The following is a 17,011-nucleotide window of genomic DNA, read 5'->3' on the forward strand; positions in this document are numbered from 1 at the left end:
ACCACTGCGCCCCCCGCGCCTGGCCCAGCAGATGCTCCAGGGATGGCTGGACGCCTTCCCTGCAGTTGGGGGTGGTACTTGCTGGGTCAGCAGCCCTGTGTAGCACCTGCCCCTGCCCTGGGAGATAAGCTGGCTTCACTCCTATTCGATGTCTTCGCCCCCCTCCCCTCCTGGTTCCCTGGAGAGCACCGCGGAGCCTCCATCGTATCTGTGTAGACGCTGCCTGGACGCCTCCACACAGGCATGGTCTAGACAACAGTTTGCCCGGAGCAGCTGCAGCGCAGACAATGAGTGGGCTCGGCCTGACCCCACCCACCCTACTCAGGATTCAGCTCCAGCAAATGGCTTGGGAACCGCTCCAAAACGTAGGCTGACAGAAGGATGGAAGCAGACGGGCAGGGAGAGGGAAAAGATGCTGGCAGGGGAAGTGGCGGCAGGGCTGTTTCCCTTCCCGAACATCCATGCCTGCCGCCCGGGGCTGGGGGAGCAAAGGAAGCAGTGTGAAGAGGCGGGCCCGGAAAACGGGGAGCTGCTAACAGGCTCCCTGGAGGGGTGAGCAAAGACCACCCCCCTGGGGATATACCCTCCTGTCCCCCACACCCCCACCGATGCACAGGGAGGACGTGCCTCACCCCCAATCATCCTGATGGGTTCACTTCCACAGACACGCCTGCGAACTGCCCACAAACGCTCCCGCGGGGAAGGCTGCTTTGAGGGATCCTGACTTCTGGGTGAGATCTGCGAAGTGAAAGGTCTAGCTACCCTGGTCTAGAAGGACTTGGGGCCAGGCCTCTCCACAGACGCTAGTCCTCAGGCTGGGGTGAAAGGCCCTGGCCCAGTCTGCCTAAGGGGCTGCCATTTGCCTGGTATTTCCTGGGCCCACTGCTCAGCTGCCTAGTAACTCAGTAATCCTGGCTTAGAAGTCTCTGGAGCTTTCAATCCGTCAACTATTCCACGCGCTAGCCTCCCAAGTTAGCACCGGTCCCCTTAGAACCTGCGCTCACCGGGAAGCTCAGTGAGGCAACAGTGGGGTGAGGGGAGGAGGCCGGGAGGCAAGCATTGAAAGAGAAACAGACTGGCACCCACCATATGCAAGCTGTGGGCCTCAGTCTTGAGAGCTGGGCGTTCACTTGCTTGGCCCAGCACCGGAGGGCCAAAGCTCTGTGACAGCCACCATGGCATGCCCAAGGGAGGGAGATGCCTGCCCTAGCCTGTCAATTTGGGGTTAAGGTCATTCCACCCTAAAGCTGTTGGGGGATGTCAGCCCAGCTCTCCCAAAAGGCAATGTAAGCCATTAGCAACACATAAGATTCTGAGGCCCATGACCCCAAATCCAGGGGTGCAGTGTGGCAGTACACAGGACGGCTGGGCGGGGCCGGGCAGGCCATGGTCCAACATGGTGGATATACCTACTCTCAACCCCAAAAGGAGGTGGGTTGCAAAGAGAGACGGTGCTGAGGCCTCCCCAGCTCAGTCTTTCCTCAGTTCCACCTACTTCGAAGCAGCTGAAGCCTGGCCAAACCAAGGGGGGCCCATCCCTGACACCCAAAGTCGTCATCTCCACACAAGCACTCAGATGCCCTGCGCAGCAGACCCTCACCCATGCACCGAGCCGAAGCAGCCTCCCATCCCCCCTGCGACCATGAGCGGCAGTGATGGAGCCTGCCCACTGTGCGGGGAGTTCTGCACGCCACCTTGTCCTGGGCTTCTTCTGCTACTTCTGGGTTCTTGGAGAGATGGGTGACCCTGAGCACCAAACCAGTGAAGGCAGAATGCAAGGGCAGTCCCCACAGGAGCAGCAGACCCTGGCCCGACGCTCTACTGGCTGTGTGCGCGCGCGCGTGTGTTTGTGACAACAATGGCAGCTGCTAGCCACAGTTCGTTAGCAGTTTCCAGTGCCTGCTAGGAGCCAGAGGACTGTGTCTACACTGCAGGGTCAGGCTGAGCCGACGGTGTCAAGATTCAAGCTGTCCCTGTCAGCAGCCCCTACACCCATTCCCATGTTTCCTGGCTCTGTCAAAACAAAACGAACCAAACAAACAAATCAAAATTCCCTGAGTTGTGCAGACTTCTGCCTTCTAGACTTTACCTCTGGCTGTGTCTACTGGAGACAGGGACTCCACACCTCTGGTCAGACCACCTGGCACCTAGAAGTGAGTGCAGAGCTCCCACCCATCCCTGGCCTCAATCCTATTTGCTACATGTGTCAAGGGTCTGTGTGTCTAGACCCACACCAGACCCCAGGAGGGAGGGAGAAGAGAGTCTCGGCTGACAGGACACGAAGGCGGCACAATAATACGGTTAGGGCATTGTGTGTCAATCTCTTTCACAGCACAACGCAGAACCATCTGTATGACACTTGGGGGTGAAAGAACAGGGGACCTCAGCTGTCCTGTGCCTGGTTTAGTCACCCTCCAGCTGAAGGGAACACCGTCTTGATCCCCACGCTGGCTGGCAACCTCAGAGTCAGTGCAAGCTACTCTGCAGTAAGTAAAACCTGGTTTAAACCCCAGCACCACCACTTAATAGTGATAAGATCTTGGACAAGTTACTTACTCAGCATCTACAAAATACAGAGCGCGACAACTACCTTAGGAGGTTGGTCTAAGGATTAAGTAAAATAACTAAGGATTAAGCGAAAGTACCTACCAGCATACTGTAAGCATTTGGTAACCTGTGCTATTATTGGCTTCAACATAGTAGCTTTGTATCTCTCCTGCCCAAAGCAAAAGGGGTTGTTACTAAATGGGCACTGAATGGGTGTATGTGGTGGAGGAAGAAGGCAGAAGAGGGTACCTAGAGTGAAGGCTTAAGAGACCTTGAACCTGCCATTGGGCTGTTGGCCTAGCACTGCAGGCCAGGGGAGTCTGACGGCCAGCCTCAGTGACATGCTCGACTCAGCGTGGAGAGGGGAGGCGGCCCAGGGGCTGGCCGAGCTGTTGCGGAGGGGCGCGGTGCCCAGCGATGAGGCCAGAGGCACACAGCATCACACGCTCTTGTCTTGTTCTGTTCCTGGGTCTCGGGGGAGCAGAGGCTAGAACACCAGCTGGCAATTATCAACCCGGGGCACAGTAAGGGACTGTCCAGGATAATGAGGCCACCCCACATGGATCCTGTGTCACGATCCAGTTGAGGGTGGGGAGGAGTCTGGAATTGAGACCTGGTGCCTCTAGTCCAAGACGTGCATTTGTCAAAATGAATGAATTTTATCATTAAAAGATCTGTGAGACTCACTGTGTGTAAATATACCTATATATATATATTAAAAAAAAAAAAAGGCAAGCTGCAACGTTAACCACATGGCCAAAGTTACTATCAGCAATAACAGAACTGACATCACATAACTCCTGATACAATCGCAACTTACATTATTTTTTTGTAATGTAAGTTTTTGCCCCAAATGTATAACCTGAATGTGATCATGAGGCAAACCCAAATTGAGGGACATTTGACAAAACGGCCTGTGTGCTTCAAAAACGTCAATGACTAGCAGTTAAGGGAAGAATGAGGGACCAGTCTGGATGCATGGAGACCAAAGACAAGAAAGTGAATGCAGTGTGAGACCCTGGGGTGGGAAGATCTAAAGGATATGACTGGGCAACTGACAACATCTAAATACGGACTGTATCGATGTCAATTTTCCTGAATTTGAAAACTGCTCTGTGCTGGCCTGGGAGAATGCCCTTGCTCTTAGGTGACAGCTGCTGACGGGTCACAATGCCTGCAATTTACTCTGAGGTCAGAGATGGGAGAGAGCGCAACCCGCTGGAATAGTTGGGAATAGTTGGGAATAGTTCCCAAGGCTCTGGAGGAATCTTGTCCAATTCACAGATTCAAAGGGACTTCTTGTGGGTACACGGCCCACAGTGGCAGGATGCGGGGTCTCCTCCTTGATGGGCAGAGCCAGGCTGGCATGAACAGTTCAGTCTTGAACGACCCCCTTCCGCCCCTGCAAACACTGAGCTCAGGGGGAAAAGGAGGCTTCTGTGCAATCTCCAGGTCTGCCACCTGGTGGCGTCTTTCTGCAGCACACTTCCGGCAAAGGGTTACTGCATCAGGTGCACCACGTGGGAAACGGCTCTCAGGGGCTGATCAGGAAGTATGCAGGAACGACTCCGGGCGAAAACCCCATGTCAGCTACCTGGGTAACAGGGGCTTGGACTAACAGATTCTAGAACTTGCACATTCTCTGCTCTGGGACCTGGGCCTGCAGGGTTTCTGTTTCCGTGGTGGGGGTCCTCTGATGGCCTCCAGCTCTTCAGGAAGAAACCCTAACTTCTCAAACCCAGGCGACCTCTCTGGCCGCACTGCCTTAGCAGGCCCCCGAGATCCACCCACACCACTGACTCACAATTCCCCGAACACCCTCCCCTGCCCTCTTCTCCCTGGTTGGCTCATCCTTCTCCCTCAGTCCTCACTGAGAGTCCTTTCCTCCTGCAGCTCCCAGAGCACCTGAGCAGACCTCTGTCCCCGGCCACTGTCCTGGAACCATGGTGTATCTGACTTCCCCCACCCCTGAGGGACCGACTCCGATTTACTGCTGCTTTCCTGCACCTGCCCGGGGCTTGGTGCGCTGCTGCGTGAGAAGGTAGACTGCAGAACTGTTTGCTAGGTGCCCAGAATGCATTAAACACCTTACTGGAGCGGGGACAGGGATGACCCAACTGGAAGCGGGTGTACGGATGGATGGTTCATCAGCTCATGGCAGGAGACAGAACCCAGGATCAGGGAGACAGGGGGTCACAGCTGCAGGTAACTGGGCGGCAAGGGTGCCGGGGACCATTCGTCTAGGCAGAGCCCCATGTGAGAAATGCCCGGATGCCTGGGGCAGGGAGGGTTCTGCGCTGGCTGATCATCGGGGGTTGGGCTTAGACCATGTTTGCTGCAGGAGAGCAGACCCCACAGAGGAGTGAGTCATTCACAGTATGCCTGAGGCTTGGGCCCGACCCCTCACTGGCAAAGGGACAGACTAGCCCCATTTGGCTGAATCCAGTGACAAGATCTGCTTTCCCGCAGCAAGATGTGGGTCGTGTCAATGATAGTTTGGCCTGCCCCCGCACACCGGGGATAGGTCCTCTGGGTCACTCTAGGCTCATGGTGTGAAGGTCCTTCTGCTGGTCAGAAAACTTCCTAGCACTCTTGCTACCCCCAGAAAAGGGAACTTCTGGCTCAACTCTGCATCTTATCTGACTACTCCTGGAAAGAAATACCAAGGCTGGGGGTGAGCAGTGTGAAATCTGAACACGTGACCCAACTAAGACCTGTGGATCTGCTTTATAGACCAGACCCCTCCACACTAGAGGTCTGCCAATTCCCTCGAAAATTCTCCAGGCTCATTCCTGGATGGCGAATTTCGGACTCAGGGCCCATGTGGGAGGCCCACACCCTCACATGAACTCTCGCAGCAACTAACTTTTGCACAGAGCTCTATAGCTTACAAAGCACTTTCTAATACATTATTGTTAACTGATCCCTACCACCTCTTCTCAAACACAGCATTTCCTAGAAAAAGAAATTGAGACTCAGAGATACTGAGCCCTGCCTAAAGTTCCCTGGCTGGTTGTTGAAAGAGGTGGGATGTGAACATGGGCTTTCCACCTCTGAATCCCATATTCTTCCTACTTGACCACATTGCTTCCTCAGCTGCTCCTTCCCTGCCTGATGATGGTTGTGGTCCTAGGAATGCCAACCAGAGAGAAGGGGGTACCCTCTGGATTTCCTCATGAGCAATCTCCTGGAATCACGGAGCTGCCAGCCAGAAAGCTGCTGGGGAGCCGGATAAGGAGGTGCCTCCGGCCCCCAAGCAGGTCTCTCTAGAGAGAGGGGCCGAGTCGAGGTGGGGTTACTGAGATACCCTCCCAACAGCCAACAAGGCAGTGTCCCTGGCCCTCTGTGATCCAAGCATTCTGGAAGCCACCCCCACCGCACCCCTATACTCGTGTAGGTGCTGCTACCAGTGCTCCCAAATTCCCGAGAGATCCGCTCTCCACCCACAAAGTCAACTCAGGGAACCAGAGGAATTCACAGCCCATGGAACCAAGTGTTTTGAACCACAGACCAGGGACCCAAATGCCAGTTGGGAGAGCAAGATGGATTTTGAGGTCAGACAGGTCTGGGATCAAATTCCAGCTTCCATCACTCACTTGCTTTGTTTCCCTGTACTAGTCACCTGTCCTCTGGGAGAGTCAGCTACCCTCTCTGGGCCTCAGTTTCCTCATCTGTAAAAGAGGAAACACAAAGGGTCAGATGCGATGCTGTGGCTGGCGGTGTCACGAGGTCTTTGCTGGGGAAGGTGAGGGTCCCCCGCTCAAAGCGGAGGTAATTTCCCTGGTGACAAGTCTCTTGGGGTGCATTCCTTTTAAAACTATCACTTGATGGGCACCTACTGCTTGCCAGGAACCGTTTTAGGGTCTTCCTAGATTTTCTTTCCTTCTCACGACTTGATGAAGTAAAGATTCCCCCCTTTAATTGCTGACCAGCCGAGGCCTAGAGACCCTGGCTGGCTTACCGGGCCCAGGAGGCTGCCTGAGACCTGTTCTCTGCTACTCCTGCTAGCTAGAGCGAGGGGCTCTATTTGTCAGCTTTTCCTTTGTGTTTTAATGGCAGCCACCCCCGAAGAAGGCATGAACCCTCTCCCTGGGAGCCTGAAGGCTATGAGAAACCTCTCCAGGAACCCACTGGAAGCCATTTGCTTCTGAGCTCAGGATGGAGCTGGGGGATGGGGAGGTGGATTAGTAATCCCTTGGCTTCAGCCAGGACTCCCTGATGACAAAGATTCATGCATGCGCTGTCATCTTCACTGTTCCAAAACAGCGTGATGATTTTGCTCATTTCTAAAACGCAGGATATGTACAGCTCCAGTTTGTCAAGAATACATAACATCACATCATTCCCTAAACATCGTTGCTTTCCTGCCTCCGGGGGGCGGGAGAGGGGGGGACCGTGCGGAACTGGCTGCTTCTCACCAGAGCTCGCTCTCATTGCCCAGGGTGAACCCCGCCTCCTGAAGCCCGTTCTGCTCCGGGCATGTGGGAGAGTACCTGCAGCAGCCAGAGAGGAAGTGACTCAGCCCAGTGGGAAGTGGGAGGGGCGGGCAGAAAGAGGGCCCTGTGCCCAGCCTGCTCCCCCTCAGCACATCCGTACCAGACCCATCCTCTGTCGCCTCCTTTCCCCAGCAGGACTGCAGTGTGACCAGCGCAGCAGTCCTGATGGCCAGCGGGGGCCCAAAGGCCCCACTGCTCACAGAGAGCCCAGTGTCTGCAGTTCAGAGGTCCCGTCTGGTATCCTTTAGGAGGCCAGATTCACGCACCAGGAGATTACGTAATTAGTGATGTCCCTCTTCACCCCACTGCCCTGAGGAAGTCCCCACAGGGCTTCTCTGTGGCCTCTATGATGGCTGGGCAGGGAAAGACGAGGCGAATGGCCCCAGGCCAGGATGCTGGGCTCCAGAGTGATTGTGGGAGGAAAGGCCCCAGGACTGGGCACACAGGCAGGCCCACGGGCCCTTCCAGGGAAAAGACAAATAAATGGAAGAGAGACCAGTCCCGGCAGACGGGGCAAAGGGCGTCACCAGCGGTCACTCTGAGTGCCACCAGAGCAGAACCCAGGGCAGCAGCGCCAGCCCTGCCAGCAGCACACCCCTCCCAAGGGCCTCCGGAAGCAGCTGATGTGACAACAAATAATCCGTCACTGTGTGTGGGTGTCAGAGGAGGAAGGGACACACTTAATAGCTCTTTCTCAGGCTGTGCTGCTCTGGTATCTCCCACCCAGAGAAGGAGCTCGGGGAAGCGGCCACGCACAGTGGCTTGGAGACATTCCTGGTGGCCCCTTGGCTCTGTGGGGGGCCTTGTGCCTTGCCCTGACAGCCCTCCCCTTTCAGGCCAGCCTGCTCTGCTCCTGAGGGGACCCATCCTCAGCTCAAACTATCAGTTCTTGCCTTGTGCAGTGACTCAGCCAGGGAACAAGGCCTGCCATGGGGTCCCGCGTGGGGTTCAGGTTCTTGCCGCCCACAATGGCCCCAACCACGCAGGGAGAAAACAGTGAGTGACCGCAGGAAGGCTGGCTGGGTCTGAGAGCCACCTTTGTGTCCGCTGTGCAACCTCAATATGCACCTCTGTGTCCCCCCGCCCCCAGGCGCCTCACCTGCAGGGGAGGGACAGCACGGCCCCCGCACAGGGTTCCCTGAGGACCGCTGGGAGCCAGCGTGTGGGAGGCACTCGACAAATGTTAAGTTTCCTTCCTTCCACCCCAGATTTCTAGAGCGACAGACGGGAAAGCCCGGGCCAGGCCCAGGTACACGTGATTCTCTCTCTTTATACTGTTTTTAAACAGCAAAAAATCACTACCATCATCCCGTAAGAAAGGCAATTTGGATTGGGGTCAGCCAATGGCTTTTCCTTACCTGCCTCTATCAGCAAGTAGATTCAGGGGCACCTGGGTGGCTCAGCTAAGCGTCCGACTCTGGATTTTGGCTCAGGTCATGATCTCACGGTTTGTGAGCTCGAGCCTGGTGTTGGGGCATTGTTAGTGTGAAGTCTGCTTGGGATTCCTCTCTGTCCCTCTCTCTCTGCCCCACCCCTGCTCACACTGTCTCTCTCTCAAAATAAATAAACTTGAAAAAATTTAAATTCAATTAAATTTCACAACTTTGATGGTGAACAAAACAGTTCAGAAATGCTGCTGGCTGTGGCTGGCTGGAGGGGCAGGGTCGCAGAGGCTGATGGCAGGTTGGCCAGCAGAGCACCCCTTGGTGAGCCATTCAGAGGGGAGGCCCACACATGGATCTCACCTGTGCTGGGCCACCGAGAGGCCAGCCAGGGCCAATCCTGAGATCCACGAGCCACCACAGGCAGACAGCACATGCAATGGTGAGGGCACATTCATCAGATGTCTGTGTGCCTGTGTCTCAGGAGAGGGTGAGTTCCTAGGAGCGAGGCCTGGCCCTTGTCCACTTCAGAATCCCCTGAACGGGCTCGGCAGGTGTGCAGAAAACAGCTGATAAACCACAGCCAATAAAATAAAGGAAAATACATGCCCTGGGCTCAGCCTTTCCAATTCAAGGGATTTATCCTACAGAAATATCCACGCCAAGTTCACAAAGATAAATGTGCTCAATGAGGGTCCCTGTAGAACCGTATGTTGCAGCAAAAACCCACAAAAGATAAAACCACAAAAATCAAAACACACACACACACACAGACAGGAAACACTCTAAATGTCCACCAAGAAAGGACTGGTTCACTATATCACATTCCATCCAACGTAATATAATGCAGCCTATGAGACTAGGTCGTCACCTGCTGATAAAGATGTCTACGATATATTACAGTATTAAAAAAAAAAGAAAGAAAAAAGAAAACCTGTACTATTTGTACTACTTGTAATAATACGATCCTATTTGGGTAAAGAAAAAAAAAAGATCATACACAACCTTTTAATATGCACAGGAAATTTCTAGGAGAAACTTAACAGTGGATACTTCCAGGCAGGATGAGGGGCCTGAGGAGGGAGGGAGAGTTTTATTTTATATTCTTCCATGCTGCTTAACTATTTTACCATATACTACTATAAGAATACTTTCTTTTAAATCTAAAAAGTTTTTTTAACCCATTACAATTGTTAAGAGTAGTAACAGGCCCAAGGGAGGCTGGGCCTCAGAGAGGGCACACTCAAGGAGGTATGGCACGGGCCACATGCGGAAGTGCCCTGAATGTACCAGCCCGTGTGCCGCCACAAGGCTGTAGCGGGGGGGCGGGGGGGGCCGTAAAATCACCACTCCAGGCACACTTAAGCTCTCTCAGGGAGCTTGCAAACATGCCTGTAAGGAATTTCCTGCTCACCAGGTGGCATCCAGAGGGGCTGGGGGACCACCAAAGCATTGGAACCGGGGACCTGGAATGTGGTTCATGATGCCTTTTTCAGCACTCACAGACCCGCCAGCAAAGAGCTTACCTGGGCCCCGTCAGAGCTGCCCCCGGGTCCTGATTGCGGACTAGGCACTAGGCTGAACCTGCTACAGACAATAACACCTCATGTCTAATCCCCATTACTACCTTAGGGGCAGGTAGCATTGTGTCCATTTTACAGGGGAGGAAATGAGACTGTAGACCGTCAGTGACTGGCTCAAGGTCACTCAACTAACAAGTGGCAGAACTGGGTTTTGAAGCCAGGTATGATCTGAGCCTAGGCCCTTACCTAGTGCTAAGTGATACGGTTGATAGTCTCCTTACCCACTAGCTACAGGGCAGGAGGGGGAGGGACCTGCCTCCAGAAAGTGGTAGTTTCCACTCTTCTGGCAAAGAAGGGACTGCTTCAGATTTGCCAAAGACCCTTCCAGCTCTACAACTCTGTGAGTCCAAGATTCCACGTGGGTTGGACTCCCTGGCGCCAGAGCTGGGTCAGGGTGAATGGCATGGCACGGGCTCTAGAGTCACACAGGTGTAGGCTGGAAACCTGGCTCTGCTCCTATTGGCTGTGAAGCAGTGGACAGGTTGCTTAACCCCTCTGAGCCTGGGGGTTCTCCTCCATAAGACAGAGACAGCCCCTCCTTCCGTAGAGTCTGAGAAACATTCAATCTGTACTGCAGAGTACTAAGCAAAGGACCTGGAAGTGGTGGTAATCTGCCTCTTTCTGGCTGCTTTCCTTCCTGTTCCTTCAGGAGCGACCACGTTGGGAGAGCAGTCAGAAGAGATGGCACCCTGAGGAGCTCACTAAACACAGTAACACCGGCAGCGCCACACCCACTGCAAAAAGTAGGACTCTGGCTCTCTAGGGTTGGCAGATGCCAGACATGGGGTTCCAAACGCCCCACAGAATTCTGAGCTAGCCAGTGCTAAGGTCTTCCAAGGAACTGAGCTTCTCCCTACAAGTACCTGCTGTCCCCTTATCACACCTCAAACCAGCTCTGCCCCAAACCCAAAGACAAATGACAGGCACATCAGTCTTGCTCTTGCCAATTCCCGCCAGTGTCCGGGCTACTTTTTCTTCCTCCTGGACTCCTGGATCACAGACTCTTTACAGGCTAACCACCTTCTGTCTCTTTTGCCAAGTAGACGGCAGTCTGTAAACATATTCAACGGGGACAGCCTCACTCTGAGTGACAAGACTCCTTCTCAGTTTTCTCTGGGGCTTTCCAACAACTAGACTTACTTGGACATCATCAGGCCTGTATACTATTGTACTGCGGAAGCTCTGGGGAGCCTGAGCTCACTCTCAAGGCAGATGGCCGTTACCTAGAAGAGGATGACCACCACGCGGCTGCAGCCTGTGCGGGGCAAGGAGTCCTCAGTGCTCCCATAGGAAAGGGCACCTCAACCCAAAAGAATACCCTTGCTCACTGGAGCAAAATCAGGCTGCTCCAATTTATTAAAAGGGGGCCTAGAAATTCTTTAAGAAATAATATTAGTAATAATAATAATAATAAAAGGTACTCTTTGCAACAGCAACCTCTCTTCTAGAATCCTGCACATCCCTAAGGTAGGCAAAATCATATATATGCAGGTAGTCACTACAGCTCTGTTTGGAGGGCAAAAGAGAGAGAATAACCTCAGTTCATCAGTAGAGATCTTGTTGACTAAATTACACCCATAATGAAAAATGACCCAAGCGACCATTTGCCAGAATGGGACCATCTCTAAGGCAGTATAAATCAAAACAAGCAATACCATCCTTTGTCCTCCTGGACCTTACAGAGCCCGAGAGGACACTCAGGGCTGCCGTGGGCCCCGGGCCACCTGCTGCAAGGCCACAGTTCCACCTGAGCAGGGGAGGAGGAAGAAATGCTCTCGTTTCAGGACACTTTCTCTTCTTCTTCTTTTTTTTTTTTTTTTTTTTTAATATTTTATTTATTTCTAGGAGAGAGAGAGACAGCATGAGCAGGGGAGGGTCAGAGAGAGAGGGAGTCACAGACTGAAACAGGCTCCAGGCTCTGAGCTGGCAGTCAGCACAGAGCCCGACACGGGGCTCGAACCCACGAACTGCGAGATCATGACCTAAGCGAAAGTTGGACGCTTAACCGACTAAGCCACCCAGGCGCCCCAGGATACTTTCTCTTCTACCTTCTTCACCCCACACACCCAAGGACAGATCCTGTGAAAACCTCCCCCGTTCCAAAGGGCCTGTCTGAGACGCCGTCCCCCAGCACGCCCTCCGCGGGGCAGGGTCAGATCCTGGCCTAGCTCTGCACTCCCACAGAGGACAGGGACGAGGACACAGGGGCACCTTCCTCTCACCTCTCTGGTGGCTCGGAGTCCTAGGTGGTCTCTGGCAGACACCTCTCCTTCTTGAGAAGAGGGACAGAGTCTGCTAACCCAGCCTAGGGAGAGACTCCAACCTCAAGGTCTCTTTCCAGATAAGACCTCCAGGGAGCACTGGGAAAGCCGTCTCCCCGCTGAGGGGATGCTGCTGTCCAGGACCCCATCGGCCGAAGCGGTGTGGACGGCGCAGATCGAGGAGCTGCTCTGTAGGGCCATCTGAAGGCTAGAGAAACTATAGGAGTTTTGCAGGCTCAGCCAGTTGAGTTTCTGAAATACTGCACAAGGTCACCTCCCTGGGCAAATGTGGGCAGAAGAAAGGTGGAGGGAGGGGAGCTGCCCTTCTCCCAGGTGCTGCCTCAGGCTTGGGAAGCCTGGCCCAGAGCTGGACAGGGTGCCACAGACTCTGCGACCGGTGCTGTCCCGCGAGGTGCACTCGGACCTCACCGAATGGAGCTGGCAGATTTCACCGGCCACCGTCTTCTCCCAAGCCGCCCTGTCTTTGCACTACCATTCACTATGTCACCCGAACCAGGAACTTGCGGGTCACTTGCCACCACTGCGCCTCCCTCAAACTTCACTTTCAAATATTCCTAGAGTCCTACTGATCTCTCCCCAAGAGCTCTGATCTCTGCCCTTCCTCTCCATCCCACCCGCCTCTGCCCTGATCCAGGCCCAGGCAAGCACTTGCTCTGATTATTACAACAGCCTCCTATCGGACCCCAGACCTGCTCTCTGCCCGATCTACCCTCCACCCGCAGCTCGAGGGCTCTTGGGAAGATGCAGATGTAATGGTGTTCTCTCCACTTAAAACAGAGCATTCCATCACAAGATAATAAGAAGTTCAAGCATCTTAGACTGGTGCCTCTCTCTCCAACACATCCTACCGCTTGGTCCCTTCGCACCCTGTGCTAGAACCTCTTGTGTTCATCCAAGCACCTGCACGCATCCAGGCCTGTGCCCCGCTGCTCCCCTACGCGGGTGCCGTGTGAGCCCTCGGAAAACTCTACTCAGCCCTCAGGAGCTAAACTCTAAGACTTCTCCAGAGTTCCCCCCAGTCACCCCCACAACCCCTCCATGGAACCGCTCCTTCCTCTTCGTTCCCATTACATGCTACACAGACTTCTGTGAGAGACTTGCTGAATGGTGCAAGTGTTGATTGGTTGGGCCCCTGCTAGACCACAAATTCCTCCAGGGCAGGGGCTGCCTCTCCACTCTCCTGCCCCTGGCACCCAGCACACCCCCGGCCGCCTATGGAGCTCAGGATTTTGAGCCACCACACACATGGATGTGTGTGATGCTTCTTGGTGATGCTAATTCAGATACCACACAAGGGCCTCTAACAGGGATACACACAAAAGAAACTCTAAACACCTTTTCTCTCATGAATACTTTAAAATACAATTTTTATCAAGCACTCTTTTATTTTTTTAAAAAATGGTTCTTTAAAAATTTTTTTAGATTTATGTTTTTTTTTAAAATGTTTTAGTTATTTTTAGGAGAGAGAGAGAGAGACAGTGTGAGCAGGGGAGGGTCAGAGAGAGAGGGAGACACGGAATCCGAAGCAGACTCCAGGCTCTGAGCTAGCTGTCAGCACAGGGCCTCTCATGGGGCTTGAACTCACAAACAGCAAGATCGTGACCTGAGCCGAAGTAGGACGCTTAACCAACTAAGCCACCCAGGTGCCCCTGTTTATTTATTTTTGAGAGACAGAGAGAGCATGAACAGAGGAAGGGCAGAGAGAGAGGGAGACACAGAATCCGAAGCAGACTCCAGGCTCTGAGCTAGCTGTCAGCACAGGGCCTCTCATGGGGCTTGAACTCACAAACAGCAAGATCGTGACCTGAGCCGAAGTAGGACGCTTAACCAACTGAACCACCCAGGCACCCCCAAAAATGGTTCTTTTAAAGAGTTGAGCTGAATCATCCACATGACTCCCATACAGACTGGGTTAACTCCCCACAGATTTCCTTTTCAGAAAGAATACAACGAAATTCTGTGATCTTGTGATCCCTCAGGACACTTCTGACAGCTCAATGGGATGCAGTTCCAGTTGCGACTAACTGCTCCAACTAATTCTTGGAATTAGTTTCCTGAGGTCTGTAATAACATTTCCCAAGTATTTCTCAGTGGGTGCTAAATGTTCAACCTGCAATGTCTTACTTAATCCTCACAACTGCCCTCTTAGGGAGGGGCCTTACTGTCTGTACTTTACAGATGAGAAGGCTGGCCATGGAGAGAATAAGTGACCTTTAGTGACCAGCAGGGCTGGGACTGGAACTCAGATCTATCTTACTGCTGAGCCACATAGGCTCTTAATGACCACAGTCTGCTGCCTCCCAGGTCAAATGAAAGGCACAAGGGAGCAAGTGCAGCACCCCCTACAACAGGCCTTCTGAGAAGGCAGCTTCACCTCCCCAGCTGCTCATGTGACCTGCAATCCCAGGAAAAGAGTGGCACATATACCAGGCACTTCTGTGCTGGGCAGGGAAGCTGAGAGCAAGGCAGGGAGCTTGCCACCTGCCACCCGAGGCATCCAGTGCTTTCTCAGCAAAGATCCCCCACCCTGGTACCAACTCTCCCTACTCAGAGGCCTGCAGGGCCCTCTAAAGACTCCAGTCCTTTAGGCTCCCCCCTCCTCTGCTGGAACCAATTCCAGAGAGATCACTCGGAAACACAGATCCAATCATGTCACTCCTCTGCTTAGAAACCTTTTCACTGCCCTTGGCATAAAGTCCTAACTTGTTAATGTGGCGCCCCCAGCCTGTTGTGCCTTCCTTTGCACCATGTCAACTTTCATACCACCATATTGAACAATCTGAGGTTTCTGGAATAAACTGCGTGTGTACGCAGGGGCGCTTGGCTGGCTCAGTCTGAAGAGCATGTGACTCTTGATATCGGGGTTGTGAGTTTGAGCCCCACATTAGGTGGAGAGATTACTTAAATAAGTAAATTAAAGCTTTTATTAAAAAAACAAAACCAAACTCTGTGCGTCCTTGTCTTTCTCTAAGTAGAACCCCTTATCCCTTCCTTCTCACTGGGTAAGCCTTCCATCCTTCTAGACACAGCTCCAGTGTTATCACTTCTGCCAAGTCTTTCCAGGACCGTCCCCCCCAGGGTGGGCTCCTACAGCCCTCTGCGCCTGCTGCTACTAGCTTTTTTTAGACCTTATTTCAACTACTTGTTTACAGATCAGTCTCCCTTAACCAGACCCTGAGCTTCTTGAAATAAGAATCAGAGCTAACATGTATCAAGTGGCAGATATGGTTCTGTGTGTTTTACATCCCTTAATTTTTTTTTAAAGATTTTATTTTTATTTTTAAAAAATTTTTAAATGTTTTATTTATTTCTGAGAGAGGGAGAGAGACAAAATGAGCAGGGGAGGGTCAGACAGAATCTGAAGCAGGCTTCCCAGGCTCTGAGCTGGCTGTCAGCACAGAGCCCGACGCGGGGCTCGAACCCATGAACTGTGAGATCATGACCTGAGCTGAAGTCGGACGCTTAACTGACTGAGCCACCCAGGCGCCTCTAAAGATTTTAAGTAGTCTCTACACTGAACGTGGGGCTCGAACTCATGATTTCAAGATCAAGAATCACACCCTCCACCAAATGAGCCAGCCAGGTGACCCTACATGTGTTAACTTTTAAAATCTTTACAGCAGCTCTATCTAATCACCCCGGTTTTACAGATGAGGACACTGGAGCACAGAGAGCTTATACCACATGCCTACTGTCACACATCTAGAAGCTGCAGGGCCAGAATTTGAACTCAGGATGTCTGGCTTCAAAGTCCACTCTTCACCAGTCTACCATAGGGTACTGCCTCTCCAGGCAAGGACACTGTTGTCATGTGGGGAATGAATGAATAAATGAGAGCAACCTCCACAAACTACTGGCAGAGCAGGGCCATCAAGGGATGCTGGAACAGCTCACAAGGACTGTTTACAAACAAGGATTCTTTTGGCCTTACAATTACATATTCTGCTCTTCCTTATCTCATGCAAAACTAAGCCAATAGGTAAAGGTGCCCAGCCCAGAGTGACTAGCTTCTTCCCCACTGCTCTCAAAACCGAGCAAAGCCGACCGGTTTCTCCCGTGACTTAAAACAGAGCAAAGTCTACTCTGCCACCGAAGGCAGCTGTCATCTCTTCCTTCCGCCAACAAACGGGCACCAAACCTAGGGAGTCGGGGGTTAGCAGAGAACGCAGCGTCGGAAATCTGAAAGCCCTTACCCACTGCCTGAAAGGTGTGGCCAGTGGCGTGGGAATGGGCGGGCCGGACCCGGCACCGCAGGTGAAACTGACCACAGCGGCGTGCTCTCTCCTCGGAAAAGGCCGGCCAAACGCCGCACTGGCAAGCAGGTAGCTCTGACCCGCATCTGAATGCCTCCCGCGGGGCGAAAATTTCCCCAGCAGCCACGGATGAGGGCTCCTGGAGGAAGCCCTAGCTGGCCCGCCCTGGGGACTCGTTCTAACTTTCAAGTCCCTCTCGGGTTCAGAAGGGAAGCACGGAGAGACAGACGGTGCCTCCTGGGGAAAACCTGGCTCAGTTCAAACGCTGGTGCCCTCACTAACTGGCCGAATGACTCCGGGCAAGGCTGGCAGCACCCACCTCCTAGAGCTGCGGCGGACCGAAGCTCCCCGAGGAGCCGGGTACCCCGCGCGCAGCAGTCCCCGCCCCCGCCGCCCAGGAAGGGCAGACCCCAGAAAAGGAGAGCGCTTTCACTGTTGCCATTTCTGTCGCACCGGGACGGCCTCGGG

The 17,011-nt window shown here is 53.3% G+C and overlaps 1 protein-coding gene across 1 annotated transcript in view; it reads right to left on the bottom strand.

The window, feature by feature from the left end:
• Nucleotides 1–17,011, bottom strand: part of STK40 (serine/threonine kinase 40) — a 38,584-nt gene that overhangs the window by 20,892 nt on the left and 681 nt on the right. The window lies entirely within an intron of this gene.

This window comes from Crocuta crocuta, unplaced genomic scaffold (genome assembly GCF_008692635.1).
Source record: "Crocuta crocuta isolate KB4526 unplaced genomic scaffold, BGI_CrCroc_1.0 scaffold303, whole genome shotgun sequence".
In the NCBI taxonomy this organism is placed as follows: Eukaryota; Metazoa; Chordata; class Mammalia; order Carnivora; family Hyaenidae; genus Crocuta; species Crocuta crocuta.